Genomic DNA, 21,506 nt, shown 5'->3' on the forward strand with positions numbered 1-21,506 from the left:
TTTCAGTCCTTTTTACAACTCCCACCATACGTCAGATTCACAGTGACACCTTGACTGTCAGGGGTATGAGCAAACAACTGTTTGGTTGCCTTTGGCCACGTTCGCTAGCGCTCGTGTTTCTCTTCAGATCGAACAAATCTTTCGCCTTTTACTAAAGATTTCCGTGGGGAGGAACAACATGAGTATGCAACCAATTTTTGCTGCTCTGCTCTTAGCAGAGTGCTTGTGAATGTTGAAGATAAGAAGCAAACGTCTGAAACGTTTTCAGGAAACAGATAGTTCAAGTGCCTGAGTTTGCTGTTTGACACTGTTTTGCAGCACAAAACCCCTTTGGTAAAAGCAGCTGTTGGTTACAGGGAAGATATCATCCGGGAGCCATATGATTTGTGCAAGGATGACATGCAATTTCTTGAAGCGTATCCAAATTTTACCACAACCTCTTGATGGAAATTCTTACTTCACCAGAGTTTGTTGTTGTTTGGAATGTTTCAGTGGTTGAAAATCCCCTTTCTTCCAAGTCTGTCTTATGAACAATGAGCCATTCCAGAGAGCAAATCAGGGTCGGGCTGTAGAACAGCAAGTGGTCAATGGTGCTGGACGTATGCTCCAGTGTCATTTGAGGCATGGGTTAAAATCCCACCACTGCCATCAAGACCTCAAAGCAATCCTCTGACAACCACCACCACTTTGGCATTCCGGTGTCACCCCTTCCAAAGAACATATAATGGTTGACGTATTAGCCGGCTTCGGAAAGCGGAAGTCCCGTGTGGTTTCAGTCCATTTTACAACTTCCACCACACATCAGATTCACAGTGACACCTTGACTGTCAGGGGTATAAGCAAACAACTGTTTGGTTGCCTTTGGCCACATCACTAGCGCTCGTGTTTCTCTTCAGTTCGTACAAATCTTTCGCCTTTTACTAAAGATTTCCGTGGGGAGGAACAACATGAGTATGCAACCAATTTTTGCTGCTCTGCTTTTAGCAGAGTGCTTGTGAATGTTGAAGATAAAAAGCAAAAGTCTGGAACGTTTTCAGGAAACAGGTAGTTCAAGTGCCTGAGTTTGCTGTTTGACACTGTTTTGCAGCACAAAACCCCTTTGGTAAAAGCAGCTGTTGCTTACATGGAAGATATCATCCGGGAGCCATATGAATGCTCTGGTTTGTCTTGTCTTCCCCATGTGCAGCAATTTCGCCTTTTGCTGAAGGTTTCTTGTTGAAACCCCCAGCCTGAATGTTTTCATATATCACAGCTATCAGGGGCACCGCCTCGACATGTTGTTGTGTCACGTCTGAAATATTTGAAATACTGCCCAAACCGCAGGAGTGGGTGTTAGCGTGGTAGTGTGGCCGAGTGGTCGAAGGCGCTGGATTTAGGCTCCAGTCTCATTTGAGGCGTGGGTTCAAATCCCACCACTGCCATCAACACCTCACAGCAATCCTGTGTGCAATGTGTGGTTTCAGTCCATTTTACAACTTCTACCACACATCAGATTCACAGTGACACCTTGACTGTCAGGGGTATAAGCAAACAACTGTTTGGTTGCCTTTGGCCACATCACTAGCGCTCGTGTTTCTCTTCAGTTCGTACAAATCTTTCGCCTTTTACTAAAGATTTCCTCGGGGAGGAACAACATGAGTATTCAACCAATTTTTGCTGCTCTGCTTTTAGCAGAGTGCTTGTGAATGTTGAAGATAAAAAGCAAATGTCTGAAACATTTTCAGGAAACAGTTCAAGGTTCTGAGTTTGCTGTTTGAAACTCTTTTGCAGCACAAAACCCCTTTGGTAAAAGCGGCTGTTGGTTACATGGAAGATATCATCCGGGAGCCATATGATTTGTGCAAGGATGACACGCAATTTCTTGAAGCGTATCCAAATTTTACCACAACCTCTTGATGGAAATTCTTACTTCACCAGAGTTTGTTGTTGTTTGGAGTGTTTCAGTGGTTGAAAATCCCCTTTCTTGCTTCTTACATCTCATAAAGCCATTCCAAGTCTGTCTTATGTACAATGAGCCATTCCAGAGAGCAAATAAGGGTCGGGCTGTTGAACGGGGACAGCCTTTTCGTTTGCCTTGGAGTTACAGCGTTCGCTCGTGGGGACACCCTGAATGTCAGGGGTATCATGAAATGCCCATTTTTTGTCTTGTCTTCCCCATGTACAGCAATTTCGCCTTTTGCTGAAGGTTTCTTGTTGAAACCCCCAGCCTGAATGTCCTCATATATCACAGTTATCGGGGCATCGCCTCGACGTGTTGTTGTGTCATGTCTGAATTGTTTGAAATACTGCCCAACCGCAGTGTGGCCAAGTGGTCAATGGTGCTGGACGTACGCTCTAGTGTCATTTGAGGCATGGGTTCAAATCCCACCACTGCCATCAAGACCTCAAAGCAATCCTCTGACAACCACCACCACTTTGGCATTCCGGTGTCACCCCTTCCAAAGAACATATAATGGTTGACGTATTAGCCGGCTGAGGGAACTGGAAGTTGAGTGTGGTTTCAGTCCTTTTTACAACTTCCACCATACGTCAGATTCACAGTGACACCTTGACTGTCAGGGGTATGAGCAAACAACTGTTTGGTTGCCTTTGGCCACGTCGCTAGCGCTCGTGTTTCTCTTCAGATCGAACAAATCTTTCGCCTTTTACTAAAGATTTCCGTGGGGAGGAACAACATGAGTATGCAACCAATTTTTGCTGCTCTGCTCTTAGCAGAGTGCTTGTGAATGTTGAAGATAAGAAGCAAACGTCTGAAACGTTTTCAGGAAACAGATAGTTCAAGTGCCTGAGTTTGCTGTTTGACACTGTTTTGCAGCACAAAACCCCTTTGGTAAAAGCAGCTGTTGGTTACAGGGAAGATATCATCCGGGAGCCATATGATTTGTGCAAGGATGACATGCAATTTCTTGAAGCGTATCCAAATTTTACCACAACCTCTTGATGGAAATTCTTACTTCACCAGAGTTTGTTGTTGTTTGGAATGTTTCAGTGGTTGAAAATCCCCTTTCTTGCTTCTTACATCTCATAAAGCCATTCCAAGTCTGTCTTATGAACAATGAGCCATTCCAGAGAGCAAATCAGGGTCGGGCTGTAGAACAGCAAGTGGTCAATGGTGCTGGACGTATGCTCCAGTGTCATTTGAGGCATGGGTTAAAATCCCACCACTGCCATCAAGACCTCAAAGCAATCCTCTGACAACCACCACCACTTTGGCATTCCGGTGTCACCCCTTCCAAAGAACATATAATGGTTGACGTATTAGCCGGCTTCGGAAAGCGGAAGTCCCGTGTGGTTTCAGTCCATTTTACAACTTCCACCACACATCAGATTCACAGTGACACCTTGACTGTCAGGGGTATAAGCAAACAACTGTTTGGTTGCCTTTGGCCACATCACTAGCGCTCGTGTTTCTCTTCAGTTCGTACAAATCTTTCGCCTTTTACTAAAGATTTCCGTGGGGAGGAACAACATGAGTATGCAACCAATTTTTGCTGCTCTGCTTTTAGCAGAGTGCTTGTGAATGTTGAAGATAAAAAGCAAAAGTCTGGAACGTTTTCAGGAAACAGGTAGTTCAAGTGCCTGAGTTTGCTGTTTGACACTGTTTTGCAGCACAAAACCCCTTTGGTAAAAGCAGCTGTTGCTTACATGGAAGATATCATCCGGGAGCCATATGAATGCTCTGGTTTGTCTTGTCTTCCCCATGTGCAGCAATTTCGCCTTTTGCTAAGGGTTTCTTGTTGAAACCCCCAGCCTGAATGTTTTCATATATCACAGCTATCAGGGGCACCGCCTCGACATGTTGTTGTGTCACGTCTGAAATATTTGAAATACTGCCCAAACCGCAGGAGTGGGTGTTAGCGTGGTAGTGTGGCCGAGTGGTCGAAGGCGCTGGATTTAGGCTCCAGTCTCATTTGAGGCGTGGGTTCAAATCCCACCACTGCCATCAACACCTCACAGCAATCCTGTGTGCAATGTGTGGTTTCAGTCCATTTTACAACTTCTACCACACATCAGATTCACAGTGACACCTTGACTGTCAGGGGTATAAGCAAACAACTGTTTGGTTGCCTTTGGCCACATCACTAGCGCTCGTGTTTCTCTTCAGTTCGTACAAATCTTTCGCCTTTTACTAAAGATTTCCGTGGGGAGGAACAACATGAGTATTCAACCAATTTTTGCTGCTCTGCTTTTAGCAGAGTGCTTGTGAATGTTGAAGATAAAAAGCAAATGTCTGAAACATTTTCAGGAAACAGTTCAAGGTTCTGAGTTTGCTGTTTGAAACTCTTTTGCAGCACAAAACCCCTTTGGTAATAGCGGCTGTTGGTTACATGGAAGATATCATCCGGGAGCCATATGATTTGTGCAAGGATGACACGCAATTTCTTGAAGCGTATCCAAATTTTACCACAACCTCTTGATGGAAATTCTTACTTCACCAGAGTTTGTTGTTGTTTGGAGTGTTTCAGTGGTTGAAAATCCCCTTTCTTGCTTCTTACATCTCATAAAGCCATTCCAAGTCTGTCTTATGTACAATGAGCCATTCCAGAGAGCAAATAAGGGTCGGGCTGTTGAACGGGGACAGCCTTTTCGTTTGCCTTGGAGTTACAGCGTTCGCTCGTGGGGACACCCTGAATGTCAGAGGTATCATGAAATGCCCATTTTTTGTCTTGTCTTCCCCATGTACAGCAAATTCGCCTTTTGCTGAAGGTTTCTTGTTGAAACCCCCAGCCTGAATGTCCTCATATATCACAGTTATCGGGGCATCGCCTCGACGTGTTGTTGTGTCATGTCTGAATTGTTTGAAATACTGCCCAACCGCAGTGTGGCCAAGTGGTCAATGGTGCTGGACGTACGCTCTAGTGTCATTTGAGGCATGGGTTCAAATCCCACCACTGCCATCAAGACCTCAAAGCAATCCTCTGACAACCACCACCACTTTGGCATTCCGGTGTCACCCCTTCCAAAGAACATATAATGGTTGACGTATTAGCCGGCTGAGGGAACTGGAAGTTGAGTGTGGTTTCAGTCCTTTTTACAACTTCCACCATACGTCAGATTCACAGTGACACCTTGACTGTCAGGGGTATGAGCAAACAACTGTTTGGTTGCCTTTGGCCACGTCGCTAGCGCTCGTGTTTCTCTTCAGATCGAACAAATCTTTCGCCTTTTACTAAAGATTTCCGTGGGGAGGAACAACATGAGTATGCAACCAATTTTTGCTGCTCTGCTCTTAGCAGAGTGCTTGTGAATGTTGAAGATAAGAAGCAAACGTCTGAAACGTTTTCAGGAAACAGATAGTTCAAGTGCCTGAGTTTGCTGTTTGACACTGTTTTGCAGCACAAAACCCCTTTGGTAAAAGCAGCTGTTGGTTACAGGGAAGATATCATCCGGGAGCCATATGATTTGTGCAAGGATGACATGCAATTTCTTGAAGCGTATCCAAATTTTACCACAACCTCTTGATGGAAATTCTTACTTCACCAGAGTTTGTTGTTGTTTGGAATGTTTCAGTGGTTGAAAATCCCCTTTCTTGCTTCTTACATCTCATAAAGCCATTCCAAGTCTGTCTTATGAACAATGAGCCATTCCAGAGAGCAAATCAGGGTCGGGCTGTAGAACAGCAAGTGGTCAATGGTGCTGGACGTATGCTCCAGTGTCATTTGAGGCATGGGTTAAAATCCCACCACTGCCATCAAGACCTCAAAGCAATCCTCTGACAACCACCACCACTTTAGCATTCCGGTGTCACAAAGAACATATAATGGTTGACGTATTAGCCGGCTTCGGAAAGCGGAAGTCCCGTGTGGTTTCAGTCCATTTTACAACTTCCACCACACATCAGATTCACAGTGACACCTTGACTGTCAGGGGTATAAGCAAACAACTGTTTGGTTGCCTTTGGCCACATCACTAGCGCTCGTGTTTCTCTTCAGTTCGTACAAATCTTTCGCCTTTTACTAAAGATTTCCGTGGGGAGGAACAACATGAGTATTCAACCAATTTTTGCTGCTCTGCTTTTAGCAGAGTGCTTGTGAATGTTGAAGATAAAAAGCAAAAGTCTGGAACGTTTTCAGGAAACAGGTAGTTCAAGTGCCTGAGTTTGCTGTTTGACACTGTTTTGCAGCACAAAACCCCTTTGGTAAAAGCAGCTGTTGCTTACATGGAAGATATCATCCGGGAGCCATATGAATGCTCTGTTTTGTCTTGTCTTCCCCATGTGCAGAAATTTTGCCTTTTGCTGAAGGTTTCTTGTTGAAACCCCCAGCCTGAATGTTTTCATATATCACAGCTATCAGGGGCACCGCCTCGACATGTTGTTGTGTCACGTCTGAAATATTTGAAATACTGCCCAAACCGCAGGAGTGGGTGTTAGCGTGGTAGTGTGGCCGAGTGGTCGAAGGCGCTGGATTTAGGCTCCAGTCTCATTTGAGGCGTGGGTTCAAATCCCACCACTGCCATCAACACCTCACAGCAATCCTGTGTGCAATGTGTGGTTTCAGTCCATTTTACAACTTCTACCACACATCAGATTCACAGTGACACCTTGACTGTCAGGGGTATAAGCAAACAACTGTTTGGTTGCCTTTGGCCACATCACTAGCGCTCGTGTTTCTCTTCAGTTCGTACAAATCTTTCGCCTTTTACTAAAGATTTCCGTGGGGAGGAACAACATGAGTATTCAACCAATTTTTGCTGCTCTGCTTTTAGCAGAGTGCTTGTGAATGTTGAAGATAAAAAGCAAATGTCTGAAACATTTTCAGGAAACAGTTCAAGGTTCTGAGTTTGCTGTTTGAAACTCTTTTGCAGCACAAAACCCCTTTGGTAAAAGCGGCTGTTGGTTACATGGAAGATATCATCCGGGAGCCATATGATTTGTGCAAGGATGACACGCAATTTCTTGAAGCGTATCCAAATTTTACCACAACCTCTTGATGGAAATTCTTACTTCACCAGAGTTTGTTGTTGTTTGGAATGTTTCAGTGGTTGAAAATCCCCTTTCTTGCTTCTTACATCTCATAAAGCCATTCCAAGTCTGTCTTATGTACAATGAGCCATTCCAGAGAGCAAATAAGGGTCGGGCTGTTGAACGGGGACAGCCTTTTCGTTTGCCTTGGAGTTACAGCGTTCGCTCGTGGGGACACCCTGAATGTCAGGGGTATCATGAAATGCCCATTTTTTGTCTTGTCTTCCCCATGTACAGCAATTTCGCCTTTTGCTGAAGGTTTCTTGTTGAAACCCCCAGCCTGAATGTCCTCATATATCACAGTTATCGGGGCATCGCCTCGACGTGTTGTTGTGTCATGTCTGAATTGTTTGAAATACTGCCCAACCGCAGTGTGGCCAAGTGGTCAATGGTGCTGGACGTACGCTCTAGTGTCATTTGAGGCATGGGTTCAAATCCCACCACTGCCATCAAGACCTCAAAGCAATCCTCTGACAACCACCACCACTTTGGCATTCCGGTGTCACCCCTTCCAAAGAACATATAATGGTTGACGTATTAGCCGGCTGAGGGAACTGGAAGTTGAGTGTGGTTTCAGTCCTTTTTACAACTTCCACCATCCGTCAGATTCACAGTGACACCTTGACTGTCAGGGGTATGAGCAAACAACTGTTTGGTTGCTTTTGGCCACGTCGCTAGCGCTCGTGTTTCTCTTCAGATCGAACAAATCTTTCGCCTTTTACTAAAGATTTCCGTGGGGAGGAACAACATGAGTATGCAACCAATTTTTGCTGCTCTGCTCTTAGCAGAGTGCTTGTGAATGTTGAAGATAAGAAACAAACGTCTGAAACGTTTTCAGGAAACAGATAGTTCAAGTGCCTGAGTTTGCTGTTTGACACTATTTTGCAGCACAAAACCCCTTTGGTAAAAGCAGCTGTTGGTTACAGGGAAGATATCATCCGGGAGCCATATGATTTGTGCAAGGATGACATGCAATTTCTTGAAGCGTATCCAAATTTTACCACAACCTCTTGATGGAAATTCTTACTTCACCAGAGTTTGTTGTTGTTTGGAATGTTTCAGTGGTTGAAAATCCCCTTTCTTGCTTCTTACATCTCATAAAGCCATTCCAAGTCTGTCTTATGAACAATGAGCCATTCCAGAGAGCAAATCAGGGTCGGGCTGTAGAACAGCAAGTGGTCAATGGTGCTGGACGTATGCTCCAGTGTCATTTGAGGCATGGGTTAAAATCCCACCACTGCCATCAAGACCTCAAAGCAATCCTCTGACAACCACCACCACTTTGGCATTCCGGTGTCACCCCTTCCAAAGAACATATAATGGTTGACGTATTAGCCGGCTTCGGAAAGCGGAAGTCCCGTGTGGTTTCAGTCCATTTTACAACTTCCACCACACATCAGATTCACAGTGACACCTTGACTGTCAGGGGTATAAGCAAACAACTGTTTGGTTGCCTTTGGCCACATCACTAGCGCTCGTGTTTCTCTTCAGTTCGTACAAATCTTTCGCCTTTTACTAAAGATTTCCGTGGGGAGGAACAACATGAGTATTCAACCAATTTTTGCTGCTCTGCTTTTAGCAGAGTGCTTGTGAATGTTGAAGATAAAAAGCAAAAGTCTGGAACGTTTTCAGGAAACAGGTAGTTCAAGTGCCTGAGTTTGCTGTTTGACACTGTTTTGCAGCACAAAACCCCTTTGGTAAAAGCAGCTGTTGCTTACATGGAAGATATCATCCGGGAGCCATATGAATGCTCTGTTTTGTCTTGTCTTCCCCATGTGCAGAAATTTCGCCTTTTGCTGAAGGTTTCTTGTTGAAACCCCCAGCCTGAATGTTTTCATATATCACAGCTATCAGGGGCACCGCCTCGACATGTTGTTGTGTCACGTCTGAAATATTTGAAATACTGCCCAAACCGCAGGAGTGGGTGTTAGCGTGGTAGTGTGGCCGAGTGGTCGAAGGCGCTGGATTTAGGCTCCAGTCTCATTTGAGGCGTGGGTTCAAATCCCACCACTGCCATCAACACCTCACAGCAATCCTGTGTGCAATGTGTGGTTTCAGTCCATTTTACAACTTCTACCACACATCAAATTCACAGTGACACCTTGACTGTCAGGGGTATAAGCAAACAACTGTTTGGTTGCCTTTGGCCACATCACTAGCGCTCGTGTTTCTCTTCAGTTCGTACAAATCTTTCGCCTTTTACTAAAGATTTCCGTGGGGAGGAACAACATGAGTATTCAACCAATTTTTGCTGCTCTGCTTTTAGCAGAGTGCTTGTGAATGTTGAAGATAAAAAGCAAATGTCTGAAACATTTTCAGGAAACAGTTCAAGGTTCTGAGTTTGCTGTTTGAAACTCTTTTGCAGCACAAAACCCCTTTGGTAAAAGCGGCTGTTGGTTACATGGAAGATATCATCCGGGAGCCATATGATTTGTGCAAGGATGATACGCAATTTCTTGAAGCGTATCCAAATTTTACCACAACCTCTTGATGGAAATTCTTACTTCACCAGAGTTTGTTGTTGTTTGGAGTGTTTCAGTGGTTGAAAATCCCCTTTCTTGCTTCTTACATCTCATAAAGCCATTCCAAGTCTGTCTTATGTACAATGAGCCATTCCAGAGAGCAAATAAGGGTCGGGCTGTTGAACGGGGACAGCCTTTTCGTTTGCCTTGGAGTTACAGCGTTCGCTCGTGGGGACACCCTGAATGTCAGGGGTATCAAGAAATGCCCATTTTTTGTCTTGTCTTCCCCATGTACAGCAATTTCGCCTTTTGCTGAAGGTTTCTTGTTGAAACCCCCAGCCTGAATGTCCTCATATATCACAGTTATCAGGGGCATCGCCTCGACGTGTTGTCGTGTCATGTCTGAATTGTTTGAAATACTGCCCAACCGCAGTGTGGCCAAGTGGTCAATGGTGCTGGATGTATGCTCTAGTGTCATTTGAGGCATGGGTTCAAATCCCACCACTGCCATCAAGACCTCAAAGCAATCCTCTGACAACCACCACCACTTTGGCATTCCGGTGTCACCCCTTCCAAAGAACATATAATGGTTGACGTATTAGCCGGCTGAGGGAACTGGAAGTTGAGTGTGGTTTCAGTCCTTTTTACAACTTCCACCATAAGTCAGATTCACAGTGACACCTTGACTGTCAGGGGTATGAGCAAACAACTGTTTGGTTGCCTTTGGTCATGTCGCTAGCGCTCGTGTTTCTCTTCAGTTCGTACAAATCTTTCGCCTTTTACTAAAGATTTCCGTGGGGAGGAACAACATGAGTATGCAACCAATTTTTGCTGCTCTGCTCTTAGCAGAGTGCTTGTGAATGTTGAAGATAAGAAGCAAACGTCTGAAACGTTTTCAGGAAACCAATAGTTCAAGTGCCTGAGTTTCCTGTTTGATACTCTTTTGCAGCACAAAACCCCTTTGGTAAAAGCAGCTGTTGTTTACAAGGAAGATATCATCCGGGAGCCATATGAATGCTCTGTTTTGTTTTGCCCATTTTTTGTCTTGTCTTCCCCATGTAGAGCAATTTCGCCTTTTGCTGAAGGTTTCTTGTTGAAACCCCCAGCCTGAATGTCCTCATATATCACAGCTATCCGGGGCACCGCCTCGACATGTTTTTGTGTCATGTCTGAAATGTTTGAAATACTGCCCAACCGCAGGAGTGGGTGTTAGCGTGGTAGTGTGGCCGAGTGGTCAAAGGCGCTGGATTTAGGCTCCAGTCTCATTTGAGGCGAGGGATGGTTGGGGCGTCAGGTCAATAGGTGGATTGGCGCAGCATCTGCAGTAATGCGGTCGCTGTACCAGATCGTCGTGGTGAAGAGAGAGCTGAGCCGGAAGGCAAAGCTCTCAATTTACTGATCGACCTATGTTACCACCCTCACTTATGGTCATGAGCTTTGGGTCGTGACTGAAAGAACAAGATTGCGGATACAAGCGGCTTAAATGAGTTTCCTCCGTAGGGTAGCTGAAGCTCAGAGTAGAGCCGCTGCTCCTTCACATCGAGAGGAGCAAGTTGAGGTGGCTCGGGCATCTAGTCCGGATGCCTCCTGTACGCCTCCCTGGTGAATTGTTCCGGGCATGCCCAGCCGGGAGAAGGCCCCGGGGCAGACCTACGACATGCTGGAGGGATTATGTCTCACAGCTGGCCTGGGAACGCCTTGGTGTCCTCCCGGTGGAGCTGGTGGAGGTGGCCAGGGACCAGGAAGTCTGGGCTTCCCTACTGAGACTGCTGCCCCCGCGACCCGGACCCGGATAAGCAGAGGAAAATGGAATGGAATGGAATAGTAATTTGAAATATCTGTTATTTGAAAGTGTGGTTAATGTGCAACATTTATTAATTGTCAATCTAACTTGTTAGTAGCAGTCTGTCAGTCATTTAATGTCTGTATTGTCATTGCGTCTCTGTAAATGTGACAGCCAATCTAAAGTGTTGAGGGCGGGACTAAGAGCAAGTGCAGGTTAGACAGAGGGAGCAGGAAGCAGAGAGACATTTTCATCGGGAGAGTGCACAACGAGACATCGTTAAGTAGTAACAAATAAGTTTATCATCAAAGGTCGACTACTGGTCTATTATTAACTTCTTGTGAACTGCAAAAGGTGAATATATGCTGTAACTACTTGTTGTAGCTGTAGAAGTATGGAAATGTAATGCCCTTTAGAAATTGCTGGTTAGCCTAGCATCGCACAGGCCTTGGTATCATAATTTAGCATTGTGATGTGTATCCAGCTAACGCTAATTTGACATGATGAGTGTTTCATGGTAGCTCAGTGGAGTTTATGTGCTTAAAGGAGATGATGCTTTCCCGGTGGATGGGGCCCTACTGTTTCTGCTGTGCTGCTGTTCTGGCTGGACTGTGTTCTTGCCCTGTTGTTGCTGTATTTTGGATATGTTTCTGGGCTGGGCCTGCTGAGTGATGCTGCACTGCCTTGCCTTGCTGTTGGATGCTAAGTGTGCTAACATCAAAGAGACCATCTGAAGACTACATATCCGCACGTTATCAGGTATCCCTAACCACTCATAAGGATTTGTGAGTACCCGATTGACTTATTGTGCACGTGCTTTTATTTTGTGTTCTTCTTGAGTGAAGTGGCCATTTTGGTTTGGAGGCCTCACCGCACCCAAGCAACGACACAGGCCTGCAACTGGGTGAACTAAGTTTGAACCGTGTTTAAACTGGGAAACTAAATAGTGGTACTGTTTGGACACTTTGAGTTATTATTGTGCTTTATTTTTGCTGACTTTATTGTGACCAAGAGGTCATTTGGAAAGACTCAGAATCTTTTTGAAAGACACCACACTCCTCCGTCTGCCTGACGGAGGAGTGTGATGTGTGCTGTCCTTGATGAGGTTGTGTGCTCTTCGTAGGACTCGAGATTTATAAATGTCTTGCAGTGAGGGGAGGGCTGCCCCAACAATGTTCTGTGAGGTCTTGATCACCCGTTGGAGTGTCTTCCTATCACGTGTTGTACAGTTACCGTACCAAACAGTGATGGAGGCGGTAAGGACACTTTTGATAGTGCATCTATAGAAGCAACTCAGGATTTTGGTGGACATGCCAAATTTCCCCAGTCTTCTCAGGAAGTACAGTCTCCTTTGGGTCTTCTTCATAATTAGTTGGGTGTTATGAGACCAGGTGAGGTCCTCGCTGATGTGCGGAGCTTATTTTTGAGTTTGTGGGGGCTGACTGTGTTAAAAGCAGAGCTATAGTCTATAAATAGCATTCTGACATATGTGTCCTGGCCTTGTAGGTGAGAAAGGGCTGTGTGGATGGCAGTGTTGACTGCATCATCCGTGGACCGGTTCTGGCGATATGCAAACTGTAGAAGGACCGCAGTTGCCGGGATGCTCTTTTTGATGTGGGTCATGACTATTCCTTCAAAGCACTTCATAACAATAGGAGTGAGTGCTATAGGGCGATAGACGTTCAAGCAGGTCACGTTGCTCTTCTTGGGTACAGGCACTATGGTGGTGGACTTAAAGCAGGTCGGTACAGATGCTTGTGCAAGCGACAGGTTAAATAAAGCACATCAGCTAGCTCTGATGAGCAAACCTGAAGTGCACGTCCTGAGATGTTGTCTGGGTCTGCTGCTTTTCGTGGGTTTGTTTCGTTCAGAACCCTGCGCACATCAGCTGATGTCACCATGAGAGGTGAGTTCTGTGTGCTCCCCGAGTCCAGCCACCCTCTCTGCTCATCAGGAGTTTGGGTGTCAAAGCGGGCATAAAACTCATTCAGCTCATCTGGAAGTGTGGTTTGGCTGGATGTGGCTACGCTACTCCGCTGTCGATAGTCTGTGATGTGCTGGAGCCCCGCCCACATGCGCCGAGTGTCTGAGGTGGAATAGTAGCCCTCCAGCTTCTGTCTGTACTGTCTTTTGGCCTCTCGTATGGACCCCCTCAGGTCATATCTGGCCTTTTTGTAGTCATCAGCGGTGCCCATGACAAATGCAGTCAAACGAGCACGTAGCTTAGTCCTTACCTCACAGTTCATCCACTGTTTTTGATTAGGGTATTTTCTGTAATACTTGGTGGTGGTAACAGTCTCTATGCATGTGCTAATGTAGCCAGTAACAGCAGACGCGTATTCATCCAAATCAACAGTACAATCTTCCCTCCCCGCTGCAGTTTTAAACACATCCCAGTTTGTGCAGCCAAAGCAGTCCTGAAGTACTTGATCAGTTTCTTCCACACTTTAACAGCTGTGCTTACAGGAGGAGCTGGGATAAAGGGGGAGGGTTGGATAAAGGAATATGGAGATGTGCTCGGCCTTTCCAAAGTGGGGTCTTGGAACAGCCTTCAAAGCACCTTTCATGTTGCTGTAGACTTGATCCAGGATAGTATTTTCCCTCGTGGGAAAGCTTACTTGCTGGTAATATTTGGGGAGAACAGTCCTAAGGTTGCAGTGGTTGAAATTGCCAGATATAATGAATACAGCGTCCGGGTGTTTGGTCTCGTTTATCGATGACGTCATGCAAGAGGCCCAGTGCGTTAGCGGTGTTAGCTCGTGGTGGAATGTAGACAGCTGTTAAAAACACAGCGCTGAACTCACGAGGCAAATAAAAAGGTTTGCATTTCACTATCAGCAGCTCAATGTCCGGTGAGCAGTGCTTTTCAATCGTCTGTACGTCTATGCACCACCGTTTGTTTACGTAAACACAGACGCCGCCACCTCTGTGTTTACTAGACGCCGACGTGCGATCTCCACGGTAAGCAGCAAATGTTTCCAAGTGGATCGCCGAGTCCGGTATATCCTCCGTCAGCCAGGTTTCTGTGAAGGTGAGCACACAGCAGTCTCTGATCTCACTTTGAGCTGTAATCCTTGCTCTCAGCTCGTCCATCTTGTTTTCAAGAGAGCGAACGTTGGCTAGCAGCAGGTTTGATAGTCGCTCTAGCTTTTAGCCTAGCATGCAGGCCGCCCCTCTTGCCTCTTTTCCGCCTAGGCTGCTTTGCTCGCCGGGTATTCAGCGCACCAGAGCCGCAGGCTGCTGCGTCTTCCCGACATAGAAGAAAGCTAAAGTCGGAGAGGCTGAATGAAATTTCATGGTGAATTCTGCCGATGTTTAAAAGTGTCTCTCTGCTGTAATGTACAGCGTGAGTGCATTGAATGTTCAATGTGAACAGTAAAATAGCAATAAATAGAAAACAACGGGAGAGTGTCACAGAGACGTCTGCCACGGAGGGCGCCATCTTGCATTTTATTTGGGAAACTTTATTTGATATTTGGGACATATTTTATTTGAATTTATTATTTTCATCAGAAAGGGTCATTTTGATTTTTGGTTTACAGATTGTAAATAAATTTGTTCATCTATTACAGTATATTTAAAATACAGTTGTGGAGGTCTTTATTACAATTGAATAGAAATATACATTGCAAATTATAGTGTACAAAACACACAAACTCAAGCCCAGTCATATGGTATTAATCACTCCAGTATTTATAAATTAACTACATGACACCTGGGTTACACACAGACTAGTGCCTTGGAGACAAAAGGCTAATGCACTCTGCGATTGCTCTGTTGAAGATCTTTCAGGAGTTGTCATGTAGTGATTTACTGGTCTCTGCAAAATAACTAACAAGGACCCAACTATTGAATAAGAAAACATGCACTGCATGCCCCCTCAGCAATAAATAAATAAACAACTGTCAATCTGCGCGTAAAACTCCCAGTACTCCCGATGGCCAATCTGCCTCTGCTGTGGAGTTGGGGGTCTTTTCTTTGCATGAAATTGAGTTTGTTTACTTTACAGGTTACTAATACTTGGCATATGTCATGTGTGAGACAACTGAATCTCAATAAATAAAGTACATTTCTATACATTAGATATAAAATTGTGTTCATGTTGTTACTGTGTAGCTTTCATTGAATTCTTAAAGGTGTCCATGTCTCAAAAAGAGTTAAAACTCACTGCTGGAGAGATTTGTTCAGGTTTATTCATTTGACATCATTGCCTCCCTGTGGTTACTACTTGGCACTTCATTTGAGCTAATATGGATGTGACCTATTCATCTTGTCTACCTTTTTTGCAGTATACTCCTCATCTTCTCCAATTTTCTCTCTCACTTACCATTCCTGCTCAGCAGAATCTTGGCGTTCATGTACGCACACACAAACACACACACTTTTCACTCTGGATGTCATCATAATGCATTGAACTGCCACTGTTGGAGCAAATGCTTGTGAGAGGTCAATTATTTTCAGCCGCTCCTTAGTAGAGATCGACCAATATGGCTGTTTCAGCACCGATACAGATTATTAGTAGTTAAGGAGGCTGATAACAGAAAATTGGAGCCGATTTTTATTTGCAGTAAAAATTTAAAAATTGACATAAAAGAATCATCAAAAAACTCATCATACTTAGCCTAAAGTTGATTTCATTATTCAATTTTATATTTTACCAAGCAATAGTAGGAACCCTGTCATTCAAAACTATATTGCTACATTATAGATTAATATGACAAAAGCTTCATAAAAAGTATAATACTTGGTATCAGCGCAATAAAATGTTTTCACAACCTTGAGAAAAAGATGAATGAGAGGTTTCCCCCACAACCTCCACCTTTCCCACCTCCCTGCTTAGAAAATATTCTCGACAGCAATAATCTGATATTATTACACGCCTTGAAGAAGGAGATGTATGAGATACAAGTGCATACTGCAGCACAAACAGAGCGAGGATTTAGGTGTCTGCCAGCACAAACAATGCATGATTTTTTGCAAACAAAACAAGAAATGAAAAATCTGCAATCATACATTAAGTGTACAAATGCAGAATGACAGCATCGACATGAGGTTGCAGGTCCATAATGAAGTCAGAAATCTTATGGAGGAAAAGAGAGTACTGAGCAAGGACACCAAGGCATTAAGAGAGGAAATCGAGGAGTTGCAAGATGCAAAAGCTGCCTTGTGCACTGCTGTCAAGGAGGCTTACAACCCTATGGAAGAAAATAGAGCATTATGGAAGGATGTCAGGGTTCTACAAGATGAAATCAAGGCATTATTGGAAGATAATGCTGTCTTACGCTCTGCTCTCTTGCGCACCACTCTCGAGGAAGAGGAAGCAGCAAAGGAAAATATCACAGAGCAAATGAAAAATATTTGATGAGATGGATCAAAATGAAAGGGCTTTGAATTACACCCAGGTCAAAAGATAGGGCAGTCCAAAATAGAAGAGAACCAGATTGAATGTATTGTATGTTTTCCAACTTCCTAACGATATTTCAATATTTGCATCCCCCTATATAGCAGAAACAACACCACACCCGTCATTGTTAAGTTCATCAACAGGGAATTCAAAACTCCACTGCTGAAACAGAGAAAGAAGCTGATAGGTACAAATGTTACATGAATGAGCATCTGACTAAACCCAATGCTGACATGGCCAACAAAGCACAAGACTTGAAGCAGGGAAAGATACAAAGCACTTGGAGCACCAACGGCAAAATCTACATCAAGCAAAATGAAGGACCAGTAGAAGCAAGACTGCTTGTTGTCAAAGATATCAACAATCTGGATACATATTAAAGAATATATTTTCATTACAACAAGGCAAATGGAGGCTGTAACGTACAAGAAAGAGCTATGAAATTAGAAGGATCACATTCAATAACATTTGACTTTGATATCAACGTTGCAAGGGCCTGCTCAATAAGAAGTACTAGAATTAGGAATATCTATCTACATGCAATAACACTCATAGTACAACATGAATGACGGTAGCAAGTGGATCCGGACATCAACAAGGGGAAAAGGAAGAACCTTTTTGTTTGTTTTTTGTTTAAAAAAAACAGTAATGGTAATAGTGATGTAATAAGGATGAGGGGGTAGAATTAAATAAGTTTCTTCCTACTCTTTTTTGGGCATGTGGAATTGTGAATTGTAACATGAAGCACTCAGTGTAAACTATATGCATGTTTGAAATAAATTAAACAATAGCCAAAACATCACGGACTGTTTCCACACTGATATTACCAACAGCATTGTTTCAAGTAAAAGTTTAAATCTATCACATCTGGCCTAGCCAGTGACCTCCAGGAAAGGCTGGATGACAACCACGAAAGAGTGGTGACAACTGGAAAGACAGTGGACAGCTCGCAGAGACGGCGAACGGAGTAGGAAAGGCCAGCCCCCTGACCTACAGCTCCCGTGAGGGGGCAACCAAAATATTGCTACGAAGAACCCTACAGGAAAATACCCCCAGGGATGCCCGAGAGGCGGGGAGGATGAGCATCCCAATCGGACGGAAATTTTGGTAACGCCCCAAGCAAATGATCAACAGACTACGAGCGCAGTCTGCGTATGCGGCAAGGTCTGCAAGAACCCATAAGGTCTGAAGAGCCACCAGACTAAGATGGCCTGCCTTGGGAAGGGACAAGTGGCGCAACGCTCAGGAATGACAACTTTGGTTGAGCATGATGCAGAACCTGGTCAGACGGAGGAGGAGCCAGATCCGGAGTCGCCCCACAGTACCCGGAACCTCCAAGCAACACAATTCCCCCTACCAAGAAGGAAATCGGAACATCGTCGGGTGAAGTGGCCTGCTGCCAACAGCAAGGAATGGAACAAGCTGGATGAGGACGTAGATGAAGCCCTGGAAGCCATATCGAAGGGGGACGTTGACCAGAAACTCCAAACTATGTGCTCCTTCATAATGAACATAGGAGCGGAATGTTTTGGAGTGGAACAGAAGCAAGGAACAGGAAACCCAGCAAGGCTCAATCGGCGGGATGTCAAGATAAGCCAGCTGAGGCAAGAGCTGAAATCCTTGAGACGTCACTTTAAGGCAGCCACGGAAGAGGAGAGACCTGCTCTGTTGGAACTCACCAGCATCATAAGGAAAAAGCTCATTACGTTGAGGAGGGCTGAATGGCACCGAAGGAAGGGAACGGAACGGGCTCGGAAGCGGAGTGCCTTTATTGGAAACCCCTTTGCCTTCATGAACAAGCTACTGGGCCAGAAGCGAAGTGACCACCTCGCTTGCCCCATAGGAGAGATTGACAACTATCTCAACGGCACCTTCTGTGACGCCACAAGAAACCAAGAGCTTGGCCCTTGCAAGGCCCTGGTGACACCTCCAGAACCAGTGTTCCAATTCAACAGTGATGAGCCGACGCTGTCACAGGTAAGGGAAGCTGTCAGAACTGCAAGATCTTGTTCGGTTCCCGGTCCGAGTGGTGTACCTTACAAGGTCTGTAAGCACTGTCCACGGCTCCTCAAACGTCTCTGGAAGATCTCGAAGGTGATCTGGCGAAGAGGGAAAGTCTCCGCCCAGTGGAGACATGCCGAAGGTGTCTGGATCCCAAAGGAAGAGAACTCTAGCAACATCGAGCAGTTTCGTATAATCTCGCTGCTCGACTTTGAGAGCAAGATTTTCTTTAAGATCGTGTCCAAACGACTAACAGAGTTCCTCTTGAAGAATGCCTACATAGACACCTCAGTCCAGAAGGGGGGAGTTCCAGGAGTGCCTGGGTGCTTAGAGCATACAGGAGTGGTGACGCAGTTGATCCGGGAGGCAAGGGAAGGCAAAGGAGACTTGGCAACTGTCTGGCTTGACCTAACCAACGCCTATGGATCCATCCCACACAAGCTTGTCGAGACAGCATTGACAAGATACCACATTCCTGGGAAGATCTGCAACCTCATCATGGACTATTATGACGATTTCAGCGCAAGAGTCTCCTCCAATAAAGTAACATCTGGCTGGCACCGCCTGGAGAAGGGGATAATCACCGGCTGTACAATCTCGGTGTCATTATTCTCCTTGTCCATGAACATGATTGTCAAGTCCGCGGAGGTTGAATGCAGAGGTCCAAAATCAAGACCAGGGACCTGGCAGCCCCCCATAAGGGCCTTTATGGACGACTTGACAGTGATGACTACATCTGTTCCTGGGTGCAGGTGGCTCCTTCAGGGGCTTGAACAGCTCATCTCCTGGGCAAAGATGAGCTTCAAGCCAGCAAAATCCAGGTCTCTGGTCCTGAGGAAGGGTAAGGTGGCTGATCATTTCCACTTTGCACTTGGAGGGACCAAGATTCCAACGGTGACCGAAAAACCTGTCAAGAGCTTGGGCAAAATCTTTGACAGCTCCCTGAAAGATGCAGCAGCTGTGCTGCAGACGAAGAGCGACCTGACTTCTTGGCTCACAGCCATAGACAAATCGGGTCTCCCAGGAAAATTTAAGGCCTGGATGTACCAGCACGGTGTCCTGCCCAGGATACTCTGGCCCCTGTTAGTCTATGAGGTACCAATAACAACTGTAGAAGCACTAGAGAAGACCATCAGCCAGTTTCTCAGGAGATGGCTGGGGCTCCCTCGGTCCCTGAGCAGCATCGCCTTATATGGCCATTCCACCAAGCTGCACCTCCCCCTCAGTGGACTTTCAGAGGAGTTCAAGGTCACCCATCCAGAGAGGTGTTGATGTACAGGGACTCCACAGACATCAAGGTGGCATCGGCAGGGATTGTGGTTAAAACTGGAAGGAAGTGGCAGGCACAAGAAGCCGTGGGCAGGGCAGAGGTGCGGCTGAGACACAAGACCTTGGTGGGAACCGTGGCAATGGGTAGGGCAGGCCTTGGCAGCTTTCCCAGGCCACGGTACGACCAGGTTCGCGGCAATAAGAAGCGCCGACTTGTCCAAAATGAGATCCGGGCAGAGGTGGAGGTACAACGCTGCTGCAGGATGGTTGGCATGTCCTGGCAGGGGGCATGGACAAGGTGGGAGCATGTGGAACCACGCAAACTATCCTGGGCAGAGCTCTGGAGAGCGGAACCTTTGCGGACAAAGTTCCTCATACAGTCAGTGTATGACGTCCTTCCAAGTCCAGCTAATCTGCACACCTGGGGCCTGGCAGACACCCCAGAGTGCAAGCTTTGCCAGAGGAGGGGAACCTTGGAGCACATCCTGAGCTGTTGCCCAAAGGCTCTATGGGAGGGGCAGTATCGCTGGCGCCACGACCAAGTTTTAAAAGCCTTGGCGGATTACATCTGCGCTGCAAATACAGTACAGCAAGTCCCAGGTCACCCCAAAGCAATCAATCACATTCATCAGAGCAGGGCAGAGGGTAAGCCACCAGCTCAACACCGCAGGAGGGCTTCTCACCACCACTCGTGACTGGCAGCTCCAAGTGAACCCGGGAAGGCAACTAAAGTTCCCAGCAGACATTGCTACCACCTCGCTCCGGCCAGACATGGTGCTAACATCGGAGTCAACTACGCAGGTGGTGCTATTGGAGCTGACAGTCCCCTGGGAAGACCGGGTCGACGAAGCCAATGAGCGTAAGAGGGCCAAATACTCTGAGCTCATTATGGAGTGCCGGAGCAAAGGCTGGAAAGCCTGCTGTGAACCAGTCGAAATTGGTTGCAGAGGTTTCGCAGGCCACTCACTACAGCAAGTGTTCAAACTCCTTGGAGTTAGAGGACTGCAGTCAAAGAAAGCCACCAAGAACATCCTTGAGGCCGCAGAAAAGGCATCCCGGTGGCTGTGGATCCGTAGGGGGATCCGTGGTGCGCTACTTGGACACAAGCCGGGGTCTGATCAATCCCGGTTGGGTCGCCCGGGCGAGGGTGTCTGATGATTAAAGACCCGAAACACCCAATGACCCCGGGTTTATCACTGATGACGTGTACAAGTATAACCGTGAGGTGTATTTAAATCTATCAAGTGATTCACAGATATATCGGGAGGTACTACGAGCTAGCAAAGCTGCCGCTTGTATTTACTCTGCTCTTAATGTTACGTTATTTTAGTAGTTGTGAGCTGTCGAGTTTTTGATGTGATTTTCACTCAAACACACACTATTCTCCACATTGCTAATACATAGTCTGTTGAGCATTTAGAGCCAGACCGGCGAACTAATGTTATGGCTATTTATTTTAAAGCAAGCTACTGGTTGTGGTTAAGGAGGAAAGATAGTAGATGGGGTCAGACACCCCAATAGGGTCAGATGCAGGGAGTGGTAGGGAGACGTCCCAAGATACCACTTGCCCTCGCACCTGGAGATGTACTGGCTAGGGGGCAAAACATCAGTGAAAGGTGGCAC

The 21,506-nt window shown here is 45.9% G+C and overlaps 17 non-coding genes and 1 pseudogene across 17 annotated transcripts; all 18 read left to right on the forward strand.

The window, feature by feature from the left end:
• LOC129190320 (uncharacterized) overlaps positions 1 to 21,001 on the forward strand; it is a 156,076-nt pseudogene extending 135,075 nt beyond the window's left edge.
• On the forward strand, positions 108 to 221 carry LOC129190444 (U5 spliceosomal RNA). Its single transcript, XR_008573018.1, has one exon. It is a non-coding gene; the product is annotated as a U5 spliceosomal RNA (small nuclear RNA).
• Positions 877 to 990, forward strand: LOC129190457 (U5 spliceosomal RNA). The gene has a single exon (XR_008573030.1). It is a non-coding gene; the product is annotated as a U5 spliceosomal RNA (small nuclear RNA).
• On the forward strand, positions 1,340 to 1,421 carry trnal-uag (transfer RNA leucine (anticodon UAG)). The gene has a single exon. It is a non-coding gene; the product is annotated as a tRNA-Leu (tRNA).
• On the forward strand, positions 1,564 to 1,677 carry LOC129190465 (U5 spliceosomal RNA). Its single transcript, XR_008573038.1, has one exon. It is a non-coding gene; the product is annotated as a U5 spliceosomal RNA (small nuclear RNA).
• On the forward strand, positions 2,605 to 2,718 carry LOC129190445 (U5 spliceosomal RNA). The gene has a single exon (XR_008573019.1). It is a non-coding gene; the product is annotated as a U5 spliceosomal RNA (small nuclear RNA).
• On the forward strand, positions 3,399 to 3,512 carry LOC129190458 (U5 spliceosomal RNA). The gene has a single exon (XR_008573031.1). It is a non-coding gene; the product is annotated as a U5 spliceosomal RNA (small nuclear RNA).
• trnal-uag (transfer RNA leucine (anticodon UAG)) lies at positions 3,862 to 3,943 on the forward strand. Its single transcript has one exon. It is a non-coding gene; the product is annotated as a tRNA-Leu (tRNA).
• LOC129190429 (U5 spliceosomal RNA) lies at positions 4,086 to 4,199 on the forward strand. Its single transcript, XR_008573004.1, has one exon. It is a non-coding gene; the product is annotated as a U5 spliceosomal RNA (small nuclear RNA).
• LOC129190446 (U5 spliceosomal RNA) lies at positions 5,127 to 5,240 on the forward strand. Its single transcript, XR_008573020.1, has one exon. It is a non-coding gene; the product is annotated as a U5 spliceosomal RNA (small nuclear RNA).
• LOC129190430 (U5 spliceosomal RNA) lies at positions 5,914 to 6,027 on the forward strand. The gene has a single exon (XR_008573005.1). It is a non-coding gene; the product is annotated as a U5 spliceosomal RNA (small nuclear RNA).
• On the forward strand, positions 6,377 to 6,458 carry trnal-uag (transfer RNA leucine (anticodon UAG)). The gene has a single exon. It is a non-coding gene; the product is annotated as a tRNA-Leu (tRNA).
• On the forward strand, positions 6,601 to 6,714 carry LOC129190431 (U5 spliceosomal RNA). The gene has a single exon (XR_008573006.1). It is a non-coding gene; the product is annotated as a U5 spliceosomal RNA (small nuclear RNA).
• On the forward strand, positions 7,642 to 7,755 carry LOC129190447 (U5 spliceosomal RNA). Its single transcript, XR_008573021.1, has one exon. It is a non-coding gene; the product is annotated as a U5 spliceosomal RNA (small nuclear RNA).
• LOC129190432 (U5 spliceosomal RNA) lies at positions 8,436 to 8,549 on the forward strand. The gene has a single exon (XR_008573007.1). It is a non-coding gene; the product is annotated as a U5 spliceosomal RNA (small nuclear RNA).
• Positions 8,899 to 8,980, forward strand: trnal-uag (transfer RNA leucine (anticodon UAG)). The gene has a single exon. It is a non-coding gene; the product is annotated as a tRNA-Leu (tRNA).
• On the forward strand, positions 9,123 to 9,236 carry LOC129190433 (U5 spliceosomal RNA). Its single transcript, XR_008573008.1, has one exon. It is a non-coding gene; the product is annotated as a U5 spliceosomal RNA (small nuclear RNA).
• Positions 10,165 to 10,278, forward strand: LOC129190459 (U5 spliceosomal RNA). The gene has a single exon (XR_008573032.1). It is a non-coding gene; the product is annotated as a U5 spliceosomal RNA (small nuclear RNA).
• Positions 21,002 to 21,506: the final 505 nt, after the last annotated feature.

This window comes from Dunckerocampus dactyliophorus, chromosome 11, assembly GCF_027744805.1.
Source record: "Dunckerocampus dactyliophorus isolate RoL2022-P2 chromosome 11, RoL_Ddac_1.1, whole genome shotgun sequence".
Taxonomy (NCBI): domain Eukaryota; kingdom Metazoa; phylum Chordata; class Actinopteri; order Syngnathiformes; family Syngnathidae; genus Dunckerocampus; species Dunckerocampus dactyliophorus.